This window comes from Oncorhynchus masou, unplaced genomic scaffold (assembly GCF_036934945.1).
Source record: "Oncorhynchus masou masou isolate Uvic2021 unplaced genomic scaffold, UVic_Omas_1.1 unplaced_scaffold_4620, whole genome shotgun sequence".
Classification (NCBI taxonomy): Eukaryota; Metazoa; Chordata; class Actinopteri; order Salmoniformes; family Salmonidae; genus Oncorhynchus; species Oncorhynchus masou.
Window position 1 is genome coordinate 4,984 of NW_027011016.1, and position 8,432 is coordinate 13,415.

Here is an 8,432-nt window from a genome sequence, read left to right on the forward strand (position 1 = left end):
AACACACAGTTAACACCTGCAGTGGTTGATCACACAACACAGTTAACCCTCTGCTAGCTGGTTCAGCTACACAACAACACAGCTAACCTCTTTCTGGTAGCTGGTTCAGCCACACAACAACACAGTTAACCCTTTGCTAGCTGGTTCAGCTACAAGTTAATTACAACATCAACATAGTTAACCCTCTGCCAGCTGGTTCAGCTACACAGCTACCTCACAACACAGCGGTGTTGGTCTACTATCACAACAACATAGTTAACCCTCTGCTAGCTGGTTCAGCTACACAACAACATAGTTAACCCTCTGCTAGCTGGTTCAGCTACACAACAACACAGTTAACCCTCTGCTAGCTGGTTCAGCTACACAACAACACAGTTAACTCTGCTAGCTCAGCTTTAACCCTCTGCTAGCTGGTTTACACAACAACACAGTTAACCCTCTGCTAGCTGGTTCAGCTACACAACAACATAGTTAACCCTCTGCTAGCTGGTTCAGCTACACAACACAGTTAACCCTCTGCTAGCTGGTTCACACAACAACACAGTTAACCCTCTGCTAGCTGGTTCAGCTACACAACAACATAGTTAACTCCTGCTAGCTGGTTCAGCTGATGCACAACAACATAGTTAACTCCTCTGCTAGCTGGTTCAGCTACACAACAACATAGTTAACCTCTGCTAGCTGGTTCAGCTACACAACAACATAGTTAACCCTCTGCTAGCTGGTTCAGCTACACAACAACACAGTTAACCCTCTGCTAGCTGGTTCAGCTACACAACAACACAGTTAACCCTCTGTAGCTGGTTCAGAGGAACTGTTAATGACTCTGGGTCTGGTTAGCTACACAACAACACAGTTAACCCAGTGAGGTGGTTCAGTTACACAACAGTTAAATACCCACCTGGTCGGACACAGGGTCATTCATCAGTATAAACACCTTAACTTAAACCTTGATGCAGATAACATTGAACACAAATTCACTGCTTGGACATAACAGACGAAACCCAAGATATTATTTTAAATACTACAACTCTGGGCCATATCACACTGCTTATCAGGTGCAGTTCTGCTCTGACATATAGCGGTGGTTCAAATGATGTTGGAGAGTTCGGAAAAAGGGTTAAGGCACTTCTATGGAGTGAGGAACTATTCAGACAACTCACCCTAGTGAGGACCACAGGGTTTACTTTCGAGGCCTGTAGGTGAATCCTCAGCTCCTCTTTCTCCAGGGCCAGTCGAAAACACACTTTAGTACTATTTTACATTATTACTACAACATCAACTTCAAACAGGCCTTCCTCTCACCTCTTGACGCGGGTGTTGGAGCTCTACTATCAGATGAGGAGCTGGGAAATCTCCCTCCTGTGTCTTCACCTCTTCATTCTTATGGGACAGCTCCTCTGTCAGGTTCACCATCTGACTGTTGGACTCGCCTGAACCAACCACACAGCTCTTTAATCATTAGAGATTAAACCTAATTACTTGTTAATTGACCTGATTCATGCCTGGTCGTGTGTGTGCGTGTGTGTGTACAGTGTGGTGTGAGGTACTATGACACAGTGACACCAGCTGTTGCCTGTAGGTGATGGTCTCCGTCTTCAGATGTTTTAGGACCACAGGCTTACAGTGAGGTGTGAGGTACTATCAGATGACGGGCCTGGTCGGACCACAGGGTTTACAGTGAGGTGTGAGGAACTATCAGATAGACAGGTCTGGTCGGACCACAGGGTTTACAGTGAGGTGTGAGGAACTATCAGATGACAGGCCTGGTCGGACCACAGGGTTTACAGTGAGTGTGAGGAACTATCAGATGACAGGCCTGGTCGGACCACAGGGTTTTACAGTGAGGTGTGAGGAACTATCAGATGACAGGCCTGGCGGACCACAGGTTTTACAGTGAGTGTTAGGTACTATCCAGATGACAGGCCTGGTAGGTCCACAGGGTTTACAGTGAGGTGTGAGGAACTATCAGATGACGGGCCTGGTCGACCCAGGGTTTACAGTGAGTGCTTGAGGAACTATCAGATGACAGGCCTGGTCGGACCACAGGGTTTACAGTGAGGTGTGAACTATCAGATGACAGACCTGGTGAGGACCACAGAGGTTTACAGTGAGGTGTGAGGTACTATCAGATGACAGGCCTGGTCGGACCACAGGGTTTACAGTGAGGTGAGGAACTATCAGATGACGGGCCTGGTCCCACAGAGGTATGAAGTGTTTAAAAGCCTGGACCGCATAAAGTGCACAGTCGAAGTAGGGTGGCACGGACCACAGATCTGGGATCAGATCACCCTACAATCATCCTAACCTTAACTCCTATGGGTCCTGGTCAAAAAGTAGTGAACTCAGGAAATAGGGTGTCATGTCAGCTATACCTCAGAGCGTAGGGCCAGGTTCTCCTCTTCCAGATCAGACATTTTCCTGCAGGGCCCTCAGCTGGCTGAGGCCACAGCTGGTGCTAGGGGTTAGGCGGGCGCAGCGCGTGAGCAGCTGGAATCAGTCTCATCTCCTCCGCGCCTGGCCACCATCCGCAGCAACTCATCCTTTTCCCCAGCTCATGTTGTAGCTAGTGCACCTGGGACAGGGGGGTTAGCAGGGGTGTGGGGTGTACAGTGGTGTGTTTGTGTGTACAGTAGTGTGTGTGTGTGTGTGTACAGTAGTGTGTGTGTTACCTGGTCCAGGGCCTGTGCTAACTGTTCCTCCACAGACTCATTGCGTTCCTGGAGCAGGTGGTTCCTCTGAAGCAGAGACGACCAATCCGAGAATGCTAGCTCCAAGTCCCGGTCCCGCTGCAATCAATGATACATACAACAGTTAGTCCACCAATCACCTTGGCCACAATCATCAATGACAATCTAAGCTACCGCCATGTCAAAGACTGGCACCAATGAGAGCCCACCTCAGCCAATAGGTGTGTGACAACCCTCAATGTCATTGTAGGTCTTGGTCATCTGCTCCACCCTATCAGCACTGAGGACTGAGAGAGAGAGAGAGAGAGCGAGATAGATAGAGAACAGGAGAGTAACGAGAGGAGAGACAATCAGGGAATTTTAGAAACAAGAAAACATTGCCAGCATACACACATGATACATGTATACTGTACACACACACCAAAAAAGAGCAACACGTTCATGCACAAAGACACAGACTATATATGCTAATGCATGCGCCCATGCAAGCACACCAACCTGTGAAACAGCCTTAGACACTACAAGCTAGTGCATCCACACACTACTAGATGCCAGGACAAGCCCACTAGTGGCAGTAGACTTAGTGTGAGTGTCTGCTGTCCTGGTACAGCAAGAGAGACTCAGAGCTCCAGGGGCCACTCAGCCTAGTCTAATCCCAGGTTTGGGAGAGCACCGTCTGGGCCTACTGGAGAACTGAAGCCCCCCTTACGGCTCTGGAGCTATCCGTGGAGAAAGATGCAGAGAGAGAAAGAGGGAAGCACTTTACCTCGGGAGCCAGGGTGAGAGGAAGAGGGATCCAGGGAAAAAGAGGGATCCAGGGAGGGGAAAAAGGTGGGAATAACAAGGAGAGACAACAGAGGACAGGGAGGAAGAGAATAACACGGAGAGACAACAGGACAGGGAGGGGAATGAGGGAATAACACGGAGAGACAAACAGAACAGAGGACAGGGAGGGGAATGAGGGGAATAACAAAGGAGAGACAACAGAGGACAGGGAGGGGAATGAGGGAATAACAAGGAGAGACAAATAGAGGACAGGGGAGGGGAATGAGGAATAACGGAGAGACAACAGAGACAGAGGAATGAGGGGATAATAAGGAGAGACAACAGGGACAGGGAGGGAATGAGGAATATAACAGAGGACAGGGAGGGGAATGAGGGATAACAAGGAGAGACAACAGAGGACAGGGGAAATGAGGGGATATGAGGGAATAGGACACGGAGAGGACAGGGAGGAATGAGGGGATAACAAGGAGAGACAGGGAGGGGAATGAGGGAATAGGACAAGGAATGAGGGAGAACAAGGAGAGACAACAGAGGACAGGGGAAAATGAGGGAATAACAGAGACAACAGAGGAACAAGGAGAGGACAGAGGACAGGGAATGAGGGAATAACAAGGAGAGACAACAGAGGACAGGGAGGGGAAGAGGGATAACAAGGAGAGACAACAGAGGAGGGAGGGAATGAGGGAATAACAAGGAGAGACAACAGAGGACAGGGAGAATGAGGGAATAACAGAGGACAGGGAGGGGAATGAGGGAATAACAAGAGAGACAAGGGAGGGGAATGAGGGAATAACAAGGAGAGCCAGGAGAGAAAGAGATGTTAGATGGCAAGAAAGAGGGGAATCAGCTGAGCAGAGAGAGTAGAACCTAGGAGAGAAATACCAGCTGAGCAGAGAGAGTAGAATCTAGGAGAGAAATACCAGCTGAGCAGAGAGAGTAGAACCTAGGAGAGAAATACCAGCTGAGAAGAGAGTAGAACCTAGGAGAGAAATACCAGCTGAGCAGAGAGAGTAGAACCTAGGAGAGAAATACCAGCTGAGCAGAGAGAGTAGAATCTATGAGAGAAATACCAGCTGAGCAGAGAGAGTAGAATCTATGAGAGAAATACCAGCTGAGCAGAGAGAGTAGAATCTATGAGAGAAATACCAGCTGAGCAGAGAGAGAATAACCTAGGAGAGAAATACCAGCTGAGCAGAGAGAGTAGAACCTAGGAGAGAAATACCAGCTGAGCAGAGAGAGTAGAACCTAGGAGAGAAATACCAGCTGAGCAGAGAGTAGAACCTAGGAGAGAAATACCTAAAAATCAAGAGAGCAATAGAGAGAGAGAGAGAGAGAAAAAAGATAGTGAGAAAGAGAAACAGAAAGAGAGAGCAGAAGCAGGAGAAATCATGTGTACTTTAGATGGGGTTAGGGGGATTAGGATGAGTAGTTTGTTTGGGTTCAGCACCTGACTCAGAACCGCAACCCCAGCAGCGCTGCCAGATGTCCCTGTAGAAGGGAATCAACCCATTTTATTTATTACGGTCAACCTTGACCCCTGCATACCAGCAGCAACAGAACACAGCAGACAAGGAGACAATTGCTCCCTGGTTTCAACTGCTGTTTACTGAAGCTGCAATACCAAGTCACTTCACTACTTGAATTAAAGTCTCCATTTTGATAAATCACAGATACAATATGTACATACTTCTCATACTAGTTTTTCCTTCTACTTGTTATTTTGGGGCTTTTGTATTTGGCATTTGATTTTTGAATGATGTTGTACTGCATTGCTGAGAAGAGTTAGCAAGCGTTTCACTGTACTGTGGGCTATGTGCCTAATAAACGTTGATTTGATTGACTGGCCATATTTGATTGTGAAAGTGGAAGTATAAAGTGCAATAGCTGCCGTGCTCCTCATCGTTCTACACACAGCAGGACACAGTCAACCGTCTGTCAAGACAAAAGGGACCTCCTCCCCAGGTAAGTAGAGAAAGAGATTAACCTGGATTATTTATCCGTAATCACACTGCTTTGTGTTTCTCACCTGTTCTTTTTACTTCAGATTTGTTTAAAAACAAAATCTGGAATAATTTATTGAATAGACAATGTTACAAGTATGTTAAATGTGAACTTGTCAAAATGTGAACTTGAGTAAAGAAATGTGAATACATTTACATTGAAGTCATTTAGCAAGCGGCTCTTATCCAGTGAGTTCTGTTAGTGAATTCATCTTAAAATAGCTAGGTGGGACAACCACCTCCCAGTCATAGTAAGTATATTATTTTCTCTTCAGCTCTGTATTAAAAAGCAGTGTCTGTCTGTGGAAAAACTGAATCAATAATAGTTTCGGTAGAACTACATGTACATACACTCGTCTTACCATATAAAGATAAATGTAGTATTCAAAGAGTGAATTTCTATGTAATTTTGGCTAATTCCAGGAAGTCATTTCATGTTATAGTTGCTCCACAGACAGACATGAAAAACACTGACTGATCAAAACTGCTAGGGGCTTCCTGTCCTGACCATATTTGGTAAGAAGAGGTCCAGTGCAAGGCAGAAGGAAACTGAAAGTGGGTTGATGTTTTTTCACAGATCTCCATACAATTTTCTTTACCAAATATGGTCAGGACAGGAAGCCCATAACAAACGTGAGGATATCCTCTATATGTGATCCATCCCCGTTCTCCTTATCACAGCTATAGTGCATCTATAACCATAAAATATCATTCCTGGAACGAGAAAAAGCCTTATACTGAAATCCGCTATTTGAATACTAGAGGACAACCTGTCACATCCACTAGGGGCTTCATCTCCTTACCATATCTGAAACTGGGTTGACATTCAGCAAAACGTTTTCATAGATGAAAATCCGATTTCATTACAATTTTCTGTTCCCAAAACTAGAATCCGTTATGAATAAAATCCACAAGGTTTTGTGGACTTGGCTCTAAAGTTTTGGCTCTAAAGTTTTGTGGACTTGGCTCCAACCATATTGGTTGAATTACCCCCCCCCTGTCCTGTCTGAAGAGCAGTTCCTGTGCTCTGTCTGTCTGGATGTGTTCACTGAGCCAGTCTCTATTCCATGTGGACACAACTTCTGCAAGGCCTGTATCAGTGAATACTGGAACACAACTGCCCTGTGCCAGTGTCCACTGCGTAAGGACACATTCAATAGAAGACCGGACCTAAAACAACACTCAGAGAAGTTGCAGATCATTTTAAGAGGATGAAGGTCTCAGACCGAGAGGAGTCCTCTTCCAAGCCTGGAGAAGTAACACAAGTGCAGCAGATGATCCAGGAGCGACTCCAGAAGGTTAAGGAGATCAAACTCTCAGTAGAGCTCAGCCAGAGAGATGCAGAGAGAGAGATAGCAGGAAGTGTGGAGGTCTTCACTGCTCTGGTGCGCTCCATTGAGAGAAGTCAGGCAGAGCTCATTGAGGAGGTTGAGGAGAAGCAGAAAGCAGCTGAGAGGCAGGCTGAAGGGCTCATTGAATAATTGGAGCAGGAAATCACTGAGCTGCTGAGGAGAGGCACTGTGCTGGACCACCTCCACCAGAACTCCCCATCCCCAATCAAGGACTGGTCTGAGATCAGTGTTCACAGGGATCTGCATGTAGGAACTGTGAGGAGAGCTCTTTCTCAGCTGGAGGAGATGTTTCATAATGAGATGGAGAAGTTGCGTAATGCTGAGCTGAAGATGATACGGCAGTGGTCAGTGGATGTGACTCTGGATCCTGATACAGCACACCCCCATCTCATTGTTTCTAAGAACAGGAAACAAGTGAGCTATGGAGACATCCGGCAGAATATCCCTGACAACCCAAAGCGGTTTGGACGTTCTCTATCGGTCCTGGGAAAGAAGGGCTTCTCCTCAGGAAGATTCTACTTTGAGGTTCAGGTGAGAGGAAAGATTGAGTGGCAGGTGGGCGTGGCCAGAGAGTCCATCATCAGGAAGGGCCCAACAGTTAAAAGCCCAGATGGTGGACTCTGGGCTCTGTATATGAATAGGAATAAGTATGTAGCCAAGGACACACCCCCTATGCCCCTCTTCCTGAGTCAGAAACCCCAGAAGGTGGGGGTGTTTGTGGATTACGAGGAGGGTCAGATCTCCTTTTATGATGTAGAAAACAGGTCTCATATCTACTCTTTCACTGGTTGTACCTTCACTGAGAAACTATATCCATTCTTGAACCCCTGTAATAATTCTGAGGGTCCAAATTCAGCCCCATTGGTCATCTCTCCTGTCAATCACACTGACTGAACTGGGGTCCAATAAGGCAGAAGTGCTGATAATATTGGGCCGCTTTCAGGGGGTCTGCCAAGGAGTCGCAAAACAAATTTCACAACACCTGGATAGGTGTTCAACATCACGGCCAGAAACCGCATCAATATGATATTATAATCTCAAGCATGACTGCAATATATCTAAATTCAATGATTGATTTAAAAGATGCTCCACAAATGAACCAGAGGATTATGCTTGAAACCTGATCTACCATAGAATATTGTTTTAGTTTGTCTTTTTCAAATTTATTTTCCCCATTTTTCAGTATAGTGTGTTTGTTCCCATTTCTTTTCAGTATGGTGTGTTGAGACGTTGTTTGGATTAATTTGGGAGTATGTACTGAATTATCCAAATCTAGTACAATGCATCCAATTTCTTGTGAGTTTGTTTTCATTGTATGTGGTCAATGTCAAATAAACATAATAAATACAGTGAATAATGTTTTGCTCTTGTTTTTATGGAGTCTAAATTGTTTATAAGGACGATGCATCCCAGAGGGCAGTGGAACAGAGGGGTTACTGCAGCAGTGCATTGTGGTAATCTGAGACCCACACTGACCTCTAGATCTGGCTCCCCCGTCCTCCTCCCAACCCTCTACCTCCAGCACTTAGGGTTAAAAATACTGAGGCCCTGGTGCCTTCTGAAAATCAGGAAGGAACAAACACATTCAGTGGACCAACACTGAG

General features: G+C 46.1%; 1 pseudogene; it reads left to right on the forward strand.

Annotated features, from left to right (window-relative positions):
* Positions 1-2,868: 2,868 nt before the first annotated feature.
* On the forward strand, positions 2,869-7,945 carry LOC135535229 (E3 ubiquitin-protein ligase TRIM39-like; annotated as a pseudogene).
* Positions 7,946-8,432: the final 487 nt, after the last annotated feature.